Source organism: Typopeltis vanoorti, chromosome 6, assembly GCF_054136105.1.
Source record: "Typopeltis vanoorti isolate ZY-2024b chromosome 6, IOZ_Tvanoo_1.0, whole genome shotgun sequence".
Lineage (NCBI taxonomy): Eukaryota > Metazoa > Arthropoda > Arachnida > Uropygi > Thelyphonidae > Typopeltis > Typopeltis vanoorti.
The window spans coordinates 36014939-36029492 of record NC_143554.1 but is presented as its reverse complement, the minus strand read 5'-3'; the positions used below and the strand labels follow the sequence as shown (position 1 = coordinate 36029492).

General features: G+C 35.1%; 1 protein-coding gene across 5 annotated transcripts in view; it reads right to left on the bottom strand.

The window, feature by feature from the left end:
• The window catches only part of LOC150105383 (lisH domain-containing protein ARMC9-like), a 694238-nt gene that overhangs the window by 594186 nt on the left and 85498 nt on the right, over window positions 1-14554 (bottom strand). The window lies entirely within an intron of this gene.

Here is a 14554-nt window from a genome sequence, read left to right as displayed (position 1 = left end):
CATTCTCAGTATGTGGTCAATCCATTTCCATCTGTTTTTTATTTCATCGGTGATAATTTTTTTTGCTCAATCAGCTTATAGAAGTCATTATTTGTTATATACTGGGACCATAATGTTTTTTATATTTTATGCACACATTTTGTTTGAAAACTATTTAATTTAGCTTCCTGTTTTTCGGTCAACTTCCACTTCTCTGATCCATTTAATAATACGGCCTTAACACTGATATTGAAGATCTTTATTTTGGTTTTATTATGTTATTTTCAAGATTTCCATATATTATTTAATTTTCTGAAAGCACTGCATCAGATATAATAGTATTATACATATAGCATCATCCAAAATCAATTATAGGCAACATTATCAGATGATGAAAATGTGAATGTGTGGCCTCAGCCAAGAAATGCACGCAAGAAACTACCACCAAGAGATCAAAGAGGAAATCTCCAAAGAAATGGTCCATCAGGAGTTCATAGTCTATAGGGATTCAGATTAGTAGTATACTACACGAAGAGCTTCACAATACATTCCTATTGAAGGTCAATTGCATATAAGCCAAACATCAGCCATGAAAATCAACAGTGCAGATTATCTTAATGCAGTGCTTTTTTTTTTTTTTGAGGGGGGGGGGGGAGTATGCAATGGTACGGCATACCGGCAGCTTTATTATCAGTGACATATGACATATAAATGTGGTATGGTTTTACTTTTCAACTTTTCTTGCAAGCAAAGAATACATACTGTTTACAAAAAAAACATGCTGCCTTAATATCATATTTTTCTCACCAACGTAATCTGCACTATTGAAGACTGTCGGATGGAATGAATCATGCTACATCTTTTCCAATCAACTGGTTAGTTGAGTGAAGATGTGGTGCATATCTCAGAAACACCTGAAATCCGAGTCCCTCATCCCAATCATGAAATTTGGTGGTAGTGTACAGGTATGAAGCTCTTCCTCCAGATATGGATTCATGAATGTGTTTAGTACCAAAAAAAGATATACGTTACTAGATATTCAACATGATGCAATGCTTCTTCCATATTGTATGTTCCAAGTTTTATGGAAAAGATCCATACCTCTTTCAAACATTACCACACACAATCATACTGCAGGTGCTATTGCAACATTCTTTAAGGAAAACGATGCAGAAAAAATCTGACTAGTCTGCACAGAGTCCTGATCTCAATATAACAGAACATCTTTGGGATAACTGGATTGTCAGATGAAGATCAGTGTATCCAATAACAGTGCACGTATCATTAGTCATGATGAAAAAAGAATGGGATGAACTAGCTTATATATGCATATCAATCTCATAAAAAAAGAGGCTGCAAATATATACAGCACAGTGATGGAGTGTGTGCATGGTAACTTGACTCATTATCACAAACTGGTGGAGAGTATGTGTAGAAAGGTGGAAGTGTGATCGAAAGGAAAGAGAGACTATATTCTACTGAGATAAATTAAAGAAGCCAAGAAATTATATTCTCAGTTTCATCCTTTATCCAAGTGTAAACAAACAAAGTTTGTGCATGAAGTAACTTCCCAACTGGACTATTTGTATATACAGGCTAATGACTTCACATCAATTGCCTTAGTATCCCATAATAAAATGCATATCTCCTTACGGAGATGTGTAATGGTATGCATTATGGGAAGGGCCACTACCCAGACCAGTTTCAACCGTTATTGAGGTCTCATCAGTGGGAGCCAGACCCAGACATTATACCAAGATTGAAGTAATGCAGAAGTTGTTTGCTTACACTTGGATAAAGGATGATCATTACTTCAACCTTGGTAACACGTCTGGGTCGGGCCCCCACTGATTAGACCTTAAATAAAGGTCAAAATCGGTCTGGGTAGTGGCCCTTCCAATAATGCATAGCATTAAATGTCCATAAGGACATTTAATGCTATGCATTATTGGAAGGGCCACTATGCATTGCAATATGGAATACTAAGGCAATTGATGTGAAGTCATTAGCCTCTATATACAAGTAGTCTAGTCGTGGAAGTCACTATGCACAAACTTTGTTTATACTTGGATAAAGGATGAAACAGAGAATATAATTTCTTGGTATCTTTAATTTATAGTATAACCAAGTTAAAAAATCTTTGAACATTTATCTCTAATCCAGAGTATTTCAGTAATAAGGTGCGATACCTTTTGACTACTTGTATATGGAAATATGACTTCTGCATTACTTCAGGTACTTATCCAATCAGTTGTGGATAGAGTGCCTGGGTCATGATCAGAAAGCCCCAGTTACCCATAATTATTAAATATGATATGTCATTTGTGTTCCTTTTCTGACCTGGCATCATGTGTTGCCTTCTACATATATATGGCAAGTTTCAGATGAACTGGATTTTATCACACCCTAAGTTTCCCGGGATGGGAGAATCCTTGGAGGAGTTGAATAAGCTATTTAATTTTTTAGGGTTTAAAAGTAGCATGAAAGTTATCTTCGTGTAATATTCTTTTTTTTTTTTTTTTTCTGATAACCATTTAATGGATGGAATGGCTATGGTTTCTGTTATCTGTATTACTTTTAGGGTATAGTCTCAGGAAAAAATTTTTGATAGTATTTTTGCAATAGCCATTTTTATAAAAGTATTCCTGATAATTTGTAAGTCATGCCTAAAAGCTTACTCACTGGAGAAAATTGTTACTGCTCTATTTTAGAGGAGTTTAACTCCAAGTTTTTGCATTGGATGTAAACTTACTGGTCAAATACATAAAGAGCAAACTTTTATCCAGAAATGGAGGTGTGTATTGATTTTACTTTCAATTGTGAACTGTGTGTATTTTGTATTCTTTGTTCAGGCAGTGGAAGTTTGGCAGCTGTAGGACCAAATAATGAAAATACTGTTAAGGTATCTGAGCCAAACCATGTATTTTAAATTAAAGAAATCTAAAGCACATTGTGTGCTCAAAAGCTCCAGACAAAAGTTGGGAATAGGAGGCGATAGTAGTGAGTCTGTGACCATATCTTGTTTTTGTGGAAAAAATTATTCTACCACATGAGGTAAGAATAAGATGGTATGGGAGCAAAGACAGGATCATAATATCAGACAGAAATTTGTCTTATAAAAGAACATCATTTCATTGATTGGAACATTTATGAAAAGTGCATATATGTCAAAACCAATAAATCATCTCGGCTGAGTACAATGTTCAAAATTTTGGTTAGGAAGTGTTTTAAATATATATAGGAGAGGGAAATGACCTACTAATTTCTTAAGTGTTGATGTAGTTTCTTCTCTAGGTGATAATTAGGGATGTCAGTACCTCCAGCTATCAGTGAGGACAACATGTTAATTTAGGAAAATCATAAATTCTTAGGATGCATACATAGTGTGGCAATGATGTCTGATGGACATGAAGAGACCTACTTAAGTAATTCTATAGTTTTCTTTTTAATCTGGATGGCTGAGTTGTAACTGTTAAGTTAATAAGTGCTGTTGTTGATGAAGATGAATCAATTCATTTATGTAGGTAACTTGTCAGGTTTAAAATAATGGAAGCTTTCTTTATTTTCTTTCTTCTCTTTATTTTCCTTATTAATCATCAAAATGCCACAGTTTAAATGATTTGATAGCTGCTAATCCTATTTTGGTGTGGTTGCTAGTTACTGCCTTCCGACATTATATGGCAAGTTTTGGGTGCACTGGATTTAGTACACCCTGTAGGCGGTCTTTGAAGGAGCTGAATAAGTTATTTAATTTTATTGACAAGTTTCCGATACATTGCTTTCTCCAAAAATGTCAGAAGTTTCTAAATGTATTTTATCAACTATATTAGGTGGGGAAAATTTTAGGCCTTTTTCAATATAATGTATATAAAATCCAATTTGTAGCCCATTCTAGATGCTACTACAAAGATTAGACCTTTAGTAAGCAACAAGAGTTCACCATTACTGAGGATGTGCTGGGAGATGGATCAAATGACTGCATTTGCAGATGGATGGATGGCTGCTTCCCATATTACAATCTTGCAAATGATATCTTAGTCATTCATTCATGAAAAGCTGGTTTATATTCAAACTGGTTATATTTGTACACTGCCACTTTAAATCTCTAATGTTTCAGTCTGTGAAATTAGGCTATAAGATTTTCTTTGTTTCAGAATATATTGGCAATCCTCTCGAGGCCATCCCAAATATTAGGATTTATATCACTGGAAATTTGGATTTTAAATTTAGAACTTGATTTTGGGCAAATGCTAAGTTTTTATTTCTGTATAAGCATGAATCCAGAATGCTCTAGCCAAGATGAATTTCATTTCCAGCTTGATATAGTTGGAAATGACATTACTGTCTATCTTTAAAAAATGTCAGCCGAATGATCAAAATAAAAACCCATATCTTTTAGCACTTACTACAGTGATTGCAAAGTTTCTGGGCTAAATCTCCATGAAATATGAGAATCTTTTCTTTCTTTAGTGCATAGTGATCAGTATTCATTATGGTAAAATTATTGACGCTGTTGTTAAGTTCTGAATGAAACTAAACTTAAATTAATTCACGTTTCCTACAGACTTAACATGGGTTTGCATTTTGAAACATATATTGATATATTGGGCTTACTAAATTCTTGTAATTTACCAAAGTATTACTAAATTGAGGATATTTTTTTTACTACTTTATGTTATAAGGTAAAATATTATAAATGGCTTAAATGCTTAAACCTTGCTGCTTTTGTGTAAGTACTTACAAATTGCTGGTAAAAGTGGCCGGAATCTAAACACGTGCTACAAGTACACGTGCACCCTTTAGGTAAGCACGTAGTCACCCCCCCCACACACACACACACACAAACTCTGAAGAGTACGCTAGAATTCCGTGTGTGGCGCTATGTACTGGATGACGTAGGGTGACATGGAAAAAGGGGAGGAGGAAAACGATGTCATAGGAGAAATCGGTAGTGCACGATTTAAAAAGTCGTTGCAGTGCCAAAAAAGCACTCTTAATCTTATGCTCTTAGACTCGTGCTCTGGTGTGTTGGAACCTCCTCGTGGCTTCTTCTCGTCCCCCACTTTTCGACGCAGATTCGAGATAAAGACTGAGGAACTATGCCGTGAAATTCCTGAAAGTTTACTGATCAGCCCAGCGGAAGGAAATCTCCGATATTTCCGGAAATATCATTACGATGTTGTGCCAGTTAACCAGAGAACAACATATGTCTACTTTCGGCGGTGGAGATAAGTACAGCTTGGACCCTTGAAGAATACCTCAGAAGAAAAAGCAGAATGAACCGGGAATCGAAAGTGATTGTCCAGTAGTGCTATGTGAAGTGGCCAAACAGTTCCCCAGCAGTTGGTAATGTACAGTCTACGTTTGTATAAGCAATTGTGTATAAGAAGAAAGTTTGTAATTATAGGAAGGACTCTAGAGATATTCTTTTTATAGTAGAGTGATTATGAAATTCTAGTGAAAGAATAATTGTAAGAGCACGTGGAGCTAAATTAGAAATTCAATTAGCAAATGTCCTTTAGTATAGAAGAGTATGTTTGATCTATCAAGTAGAAGTTGTAAACTATATATGAAGTTCTTTGTTTTGCATGTTATGATAAAGATAGAGAGGTTAAATAATTAATGCTCATTCCTCAGAAATTGTAGACTGCTTTATTAGAGTATATTCATAAAGTGTAAGATGCTTCAATTGTAATTAAATGTTTTGCTTTTTAAGTTTAACTGGTGCCTTGCCTGATTTTCTCCTCCATTGCACTTTCTCATAAAATTTGGACCACACCAGAAGATAAGTTAAATAGAGAGGCTACGACTGTATAAATAAGTTATAGTGAAATAAGATAGTATGCTAAACTGTTCTGGTTCCTTGATTTTGCACTCATTGTTAATCTAGGATTCAGGGTGGCACAGGATAATAGAAATTTTCCCTGAATCCGAAAAAGGAATCAGCTCCAGTATTGAACAAAGGGATTGGTATTGACATTAGCAATCCCTTTGTCCTTAAACCACTAGCATCGTTCTTATAGGTAAAGATCGGCCCAGAGAGAATATTGAGACTATTAGAGTGATTTAAGTATTAGAGATAAGTTTAATAAGCACAAGCATATCTAGACGAACTATATACAATTAACATCTAAAGAGGGATAGAATAAGTAAGACTTTACAATGGCACAGCAAATTTTACACTACTGCTATGTTAGTAATAGCAGCAGTGTACTCCTTATCTGTACTCCAGATAAGGTCATTATCTGGAGTACAGACACAGAGAGAGAAGCTATATCACAATCCACACAGTATGCCAGAAAGTATCACTAATTTGGCCAACTGTTAACCTTACCAACCCCTCCTTTACCAAAGGAGGGAAAGAAAAAAAGAACATTACATTAAAGTGAGTCATTTTTTTTTAATATGGCTAGAGATCAATTTCAGTTGCTCTAATGAAACTCAGACATGTTGACATATTTTCATTATCTAGCTCCACAGCATACAAACTTGAAACAACCATCTGAAAAAATGATTCAAAACATCAATTCACCAATGAAGTTGAATATCAGAACAAACTTTCACTTCTGGATATGCTTGTTACACATCTTCCCTCAGGCAGTCAATTCTTCATGGTCTACCAAAAGACTACACAAACCAGTTAATATTTACATGTGGACTCCTACCACCAGCCAATACCAGAACTTGAAGTATTAATACCCTCCAAAACAGAGCAATAACAATTTTCTCAGATGAGGCCTTAAGCATGAATTACAAACTATCAGAAATACTTTTATAAACAATGTCTACAGTAAAAATATTACCGATTAAATTCTTCACAAGGATATACCTAAAAATAATAGATTATAGTTAAACTGTAAACAACCATTCCCACTAAATGGTTATCAGAAAAAAAAGCAGAATACTACAAATAGAACCTTAATGTTAATCTTTAAATCCTCTACAAAATTAAAAAAAAAAAATTATTTAATTCCTCCAAGGATCCCTCCCCACCTGACCTTGGACTTTACCAAATACCAATACTCCTATAACTCACCTCCTGGACATCTACTCCAGGGCTCTAGGTAGGCAATAATTGGACAATCTGAGCTCTTATTTCAAATATCGATTAGGCCTTAACTAATGCTATCAGTTTAGCAATATTTTTAACCAGAAGATAATATTAATGACTGAAACTGATCTTTAGCCAAAGGGGAAAAAAATGGACTCTAGCTTTAGCGTTTTTTATTTATTTTTAATTTTTTTTTTTTAATCTTCACCAGAGTTCAGGTTAGCAGAGTCAATGGTTGACTAAATTAGTTGGCTGATTTATGGTTTATTGGAAGGACAGTTTATACTGCAGCAAAAGGTTATACTGCACCAAATCACACCTTACAGCATTTGGATTACACAAAGTAATCCAAATTAGTAATACTGAAGGTATTATAATATAGCTTGTCTCTTTGTATATACAGTGTGTGTGTGTGTTCTTCAAATGATGGCCTTTACATAAAAATCAAAATGTCAAGAAATTATCTGGATTTACATTAAATTAAGATTATTACTCTAACAAGGTAACAATCTCTATAATTTTAACATAATGATCACTAATCACCATGTAACAATGTAAGAAGAGGGAATTATAACATACTTCAACTATTAAGAACATAAAAATATCGAGTATCAAACTCAAGGTGGCAAAGCAGCTGTACTTTATTTTTTTGAGAAGATAAAAGGAACAATGATTGATTGACAGGTTTATGTATAGAACTATATGGTGAACTGAGGAAAGTGAAAAGACAATGAAGGAAAAAAAATAAAGCATACAAAAAAAAATTCCTGTCAAATAAGTCAGGTTGAACTCTGAGAGAATGCAGAGAAAGATGTAAGAAAGTGAAGTACTGTGTAAAACTAGCTAAGCAAAAGTCATGGAATGACTGGTAAGAACAGAGAAAATAAATATCAGAAAGGTGGCAAAAATATTCTGGAGGCTATTGAAGAAGCTTGGAAATGGAGGAAAGAGTACTGTAAAAAAAAAATCACAGTTGATAAAGTTGCATGAAAACTAAAGACAAAGATATTCTAGTTATAATTATTTATTATTATCACCCCTAAGACCTCATGGAGTCAAAAACTCATCTGGGAGGTCCTTTTATCACACACACACATCTCATCATACCGTGTCTTAAACACACTCAAACTCCTTGCAGACACCACACTCTCAGGCAAGGCATTCCAATCATTCACAACTCTGCACAAAAAAAACCTGTCTCTCACTCCCCTACTCACACCCTCTTTATACAGTAAACCCTCTTTATACAGTTCTACACGGGAGAACCATCTCTGGTTCTCCCGTGATTTCCCACTATTCTCTGTAGAACTTCTCCACCATTGATCCTATAACAACCCCTTACCAACTCGTAGGTCTCTCTCATATCTCCTCTCTTCCTCCTGTCCACCAGATCCTGCAAATTAGATCTTCTCAATCTTTCCTCGTACTCAACATTCCAGAGGTCAGAAACTACCTTAGTCGGTCGCCTTTGGACCCTTTCCAACATCTCTTCATCCTTCTCTGAAAACCCAGTGACCAAATCTGGGCACAATAGTCCATGTGTGGCCTAATCAAAGCCTTATACAACGGAACAAGAATCTCCCTACTTCTACACATCAATGTCCTCCACATCATTCCCAGAAGCCTTTGTGTTGTCTTCACAATTTTGGCGATGTGTCCCCTAAATATTAGATCCTTATCCACAATCACCCTAAGATCTCTTATTTCCTCTACCTCCAACAATATATTCTCACCAACCAAAAATTCTGCATCCCATCTTTGTTTTTCAAATTTTAAAACCTTACATTTCGCAAAATTGAACTCGCATCCCCATTTCCGTGCCCAATCACTCAATTTATTCAAGTCTTGTAAGGCCACAACATCTTCACTACTCTTTATGGTTCATCCCAACTTTGCATCATCTACAAACAACTGAATATCTCCATCCAAAACTTTGCCAATATCATCAATATACAAGTTAAACAATAATGGCCCTAAAACAGACACGTGAGGCACTCCACTAGTGATTTTCCTTTTCCTGGATATCTTAGGTAAGTAAGTAGATTACTAAAACATGACCTCCCTTTAGCAAATCCATGCTGTCCATCAAAGATAATACTATTGTTGTCAACCCAACTCTGGATCCTAGTTCTCACAAGCTTCTCTAACAACTTAAACCACAAAACCTGACACATAGATAGGCCTATAGTTTGATGCTCGAGTTCGATCACCTCCTTTATGAAGTGGCACAATCTTGCCCTCCTTAGGAACTTGACAGAGAGTAAGACTCATATTAAAAAAATATGTCAAGGCAGGTGTCAACTCCCTGGCACATTCCTTCAGAATACGCGGTGATATATTATCAAGTCCCACAGAAGTTGATAGCATGGTGGTAGAAAACATTCAAGAAGAATGCAATTAAGAATACATATCAATACTTGAGGTAGAAAAATTCACAAAATACCTGAAATGTGGAAAGGCAGCTAAAGTAGATGATAGTCAGCAACAAATATGGAGGTATAAAAGTTTTACAGTGGCTAAACTGCAGAATTTAAAAGACCAGGTCAGAGTGTCGAATTTCAGATGATTGGAGCAGAGCACGCAGTACAAAAAAAAAATTAATAAAACTGAATTTGAGAATTAGAGGAATTTCCCTGTAAGATTTATACAAGCATATATATAAGTAAGAAAAGGAGACAAAAAAAACTGAAAAGGAAACTTGGAGACGAACAAGCTAGGTTCAGAAGTTTTCAAGGTCAGATTTTCACTTGAAGAAATTTGTTGAGAAATCATGGTAATATAACAAAGATCTATATTCATATTTGGTAGATCTGGAAAAGGCATATAATTGGGATATTATAGCAAGCAATGAATAGTCTATATTTAAGTTAGAATTGATGGTTAGAATCGAAGTTAGAATTAAGTCAGAATTGAAGGGGGGGTACAGGAAGACAGTTGGATGTTAGGTGTTAGACAAGGCTGCACATCATCAACATGGATCACATTTTGAAGGAAAGCAGCAGTAAATCTGATATCAACATTGGATATCAGACTTACAGCTGATTCACTTGGTACCCATAAGACTAAATTGGAAATGCATTTTTTCGTCCCCTACAACTGAGCTGCCAGGTCTGTAGTAACACTGCACCATATATTTCGTTCTGTTAACCTCCACTTCACACCAAATAGACTCAAACTCATTGCTACATGGGACATTGTTTTTTGAGATAACTTTCTCAAGTAGCATGTGAAAGAAGGAACTCCAGGTCAAAGAGTGTTGGATTTGCTCATAGCATCAGAAGGGATCTCTGTCAAGAATATGGCTATTTTACACCAATTGGTGACAGCGATCATGCTGTTCTTTCTTGGGAAGTATCTACTTGTATTGAAGCCCCGATTAAATCAGGATACATGCTGAATTACAAAGCTGGAAATTATGATCATCTTAGAAGAATACTATCTTTGGTCCCATGGTATCAGTTACTGAATGGAAAAAATGTCAGCAATGCATGGAAATCTTTGAAAAAGTGCTTGAATGAGGTGGTATCTGAATGTATCCCTAGTGTTCAAAGAATAAATAGGTTGGGAGTGAAATGGATGTGCAGCCTTATTAAGCTAGAGATGCACAAGAAGAAGATGATGTGGAAAGAATATCGTGAGAATAAGGGTGAGAAGAGTTATGAAATATATAAAGCTCAGGCCAGAAAAGTAACGAGTATTGTGAGAAAAGCTAAAACGGAGTATGAAACGAAACTGGCCATGCAAGTTAAAGGCAATCCAAAAGAATTTTATTATTATGTCACAAGCAAAAGAAAGAATGAATGTGGAAGAATAACTTTATTGAATGCAGATGGTACATGAGTGTCAGAAGCTGAGGAGATTGTTCAGTTAATGAGTGCTCACTTTGCTAAGATATCAAACAGGTGTATGTAGCATGGTGCTACTGCTAAGTAGGATGAAGAGGTTCATGAAAATGAGGTTGAAGAGCTCTTGCATAACCTGGATAAGAATCTGTCAATAGGGACAGATGGAATATCTGCCCGTTTGTTAAAGGAATGTTCAGCTGAATTGGCTAGGCCTTTCACACATTTGTATAACTTGAGTCTCAGCTCAGGAATGATACCACAGGAATGGAAAAAATGTATGATAGTTCCATTGCACAAGGGTAGTGCAAAAACTGATGTGTCTAACTACCGACCTATTGGTATCTCTGGTGTGGTAGTGAAGATTTTAGAGAAGTTGGTAAGAACTCACATACAGAAATGGGTAGACAAGCATTCTATACTCTGCAGGGAACAGCATGGGTTTACTAAAGGAAGGTCATGTTTTAGCAATTTGCTCATATTTTATAACAATGTTACAGTCGAGTTGGATAAAGGGAATGGATATGCTATGATAATGTTGGATTTTTCTAAGGCATTTGATAGGATACCACATGATAGGCTGTTGTGTAAACTGGAGAATATTGGATTGGAACATAATCTATTGACTTGGATGAGGGGATGGTTGACAGATAGATATCAAAAAGTGGTATACAGTGGGTTGAATCTGCCAGATTTAAGGTAACGAGTGGTGTACCTCAGGGTTCAGTCCTTGGGCCATTATTGTTCAATCTATACATTAATGACATCAAGCAGGGTCTATCATCCAATTTGCAATTGTTTGCTGATGATGCGAAGATGTAGGGCAATCAGGAATGCTACTGATATTCAGCAATTACAAAATGATTTGAATAGACTAGGAAATCTGGGCAAACAAAAATGGCTGTCAGTTTAATGTTAGTAAGTGTAAAGTTATGCACTTTGGCGTGATTAGAGTTCCAGCGGAATATTATATTAACGGGAGTATGCTACAAGAAACTGAAGAGGCAAGGGATCTTGGTGTATTGGTGGATAAGAATTTAAAGTTCAAAAGTCACATAGCAAAAGTTGCAAATATAACTCAGAGGATAATTGCTATGTTGAAGCGAACCTTGACATGTAAGGATAAGGAAGTAATTTTGCCTCTTTATAAGACTTTGATAAGACCACACTTGGATTACTGTGCGCAGATTTGGTCTCCCAGGTTCCAAGGGGATAAAGAAACTGTGGAAAGGGTGCAAAGAAGAGTTACAAAGATTATATCCAGATTATGGGATTTAGGTTATGAGGACAGATTGCGAGTATGTGAATTACAGGCTCTGGTTAAAAGGGGTGATATGATAGAAGTCTATAAACTTTTGAATGGGTGTTACAGCATTTCAACTGATGAAATTTTTCGTTATATGGAAGGTGGGGAGAAAACACGGGGGCATGCATGGAAGTTAAATTTATTTGCAGTCAAGAAAGGGGTAAGAGCTAGGTTTTTCTCCCAGAGAGCAGTGAGTGAGTAGAATAATTTGCCCTTGCGGGTAGTGAGTGCATCTAGTGTGAATGAATTCAAGGGTAGGTATGATAGCAGGGTTGGGTAATTTACAGCCTCCCTCGATGAGTCTTTGACTCCCTGGAAGTCTCAGATAATAATAATAATAATAATAATAGCAATATGTTAATTTTATCTCCTTACTTTATGCAGATGATATTACACTTCTAATAAATCCAGAAGAATCCTGAAGGATTCTCTAACTAAACTGAATAACTGCTGTAATAAATTTGAAATGAAACTCAGCAATAAAAATACAAAGACTATGTTCATATGTGGACACAGTGAAAACATCAACTGCATCCTGAGTGAAGAACAACCTCTAGAACAAGTAAAACATTTCAGCTACTTAGGCACAGTTTTTAGTGAAGATAGCAAATTAAATATGGAAATAGACAACTGAATCAGCAAAACTAGTGTAGCAGGAGGTCAAATGAATAAATTTATATGGAATAAGAGAGAAATTAGTCAAACATTAAACTAGCTGTATACATGATGTTGTTCAAACCGAGGTTAACTTATGGCTCTTAAATATAGGTTTAGAAATAAAATATTTGATGAAAGACTGAAAACCACACACAAGAATTCTCAGAAAGATTAGAGAAAAGAACAGATCCCATTGATGGCAGAATAATGTAGGATGGAAGATATTAAGATAGAACATTATTATTCAGGAATGTATGGTCATTTAAACAGAATAGGAAAGGAAAGTTTAGTGAAACAAGTTTTTTTTTTTTTTTTTTTTCATAGCAACAAAAAAAGAGAGATTACAGATTAAAAAGTTAATGATATATCCTTTTTATGTAGTACTCTCGTAGAGATAACAGATTAAAATGTCAATAATGAAAATTGTCAATAAATTAATCATGTATCCTTTTTATGTAGTACTGCCATAATATTCTGCACCCACCCTGAGGTACATAACAAGAATCTGATGATGCCTGCTCAACTAACACTAATAACCACGCAAATGCAAAATTATATACCATTTGTTGATATTATGAACTTCTCAACACTAAGTGATCTAAAAGCACACTCTGTAAATCAATTAAATTTCATTTTTCCCCTAAATGTTATATTAACTCATAACATGTGATCTGTTGCTATGAAACTACTTCTCATTTTTGATATTTGTTGAACCCAATACAATCACTGTTTAGCACAATCACTGTTTAGCAGGCCAGGTATTTTTTAAAAAAACAATTTTCATGACAATATGTTTGTATACTGAGAGTAGCTGATTCCAAAGTGTAGGTTTTCCTTAAATTCAGAAGTTACATAACCTAGATTCACACATCTAGTTGGTATGCAGTTTAATTACCACCTGGCACATTTCAGTTGTTAATGAGATTTCTTCACTGTGAGAGATTATAAGGCTTTACAGAATTAATGTCAAAACAGCACAATTCAAAAGAGTTATTATGTCTCTCAGTCATGTTGTTAATGGCTAATGTTTCACTTTTATAGAGATAAAACCTGATAAAATAAAGTTCTGACATCTCCATTTGAGACAGATCCAACAAGAATCTGGCAAACATAACAAATAAATACTTAGGGAGATTTATGTTGAAATTCACTGTTCTCCAGTAGTCATACCCTTCATACAAGGGTATGACTATTACTATCAAGATGCCCTCTGAACTTCAGGCTTCTGTCACCCATCCCACCCCAGATTCCAAATCTTGTCCACCTTACTGAATGCAGTTCTACCAATATGGTATGCTGCCCACCTCTACCCTCCAAAGTGTAACAATATGCAGTTATCAAACTCCTCCTTTAACATTAAAGCAGGAGCTCTAACTTGTCTATCCAAGCTAAAAGTCAATTTAAATCTTCTTGAAGGAATTTGACATCAGCCTAACTCCTTATGACTCCTCTGTTGCATACCAGAAAACACTTGTAGGATATATGCTATTCAGCAATATCAATTATCTTATATTATTTTTTAGCAGCGGCCAATTATGATTAAATAAATAAATAAAACAAAAGAATAACTTTTGATTTTATTATTTATCATGTGGTTAAACGTTTTCAAAATATATAAAAACAAATGCATTATTTCTTGTAATTACAAATGTTTATATGGGAAATCTTTGTATACTTACAGACCATTGAAAACTGTTTGATTGCGATATTTATTTATAA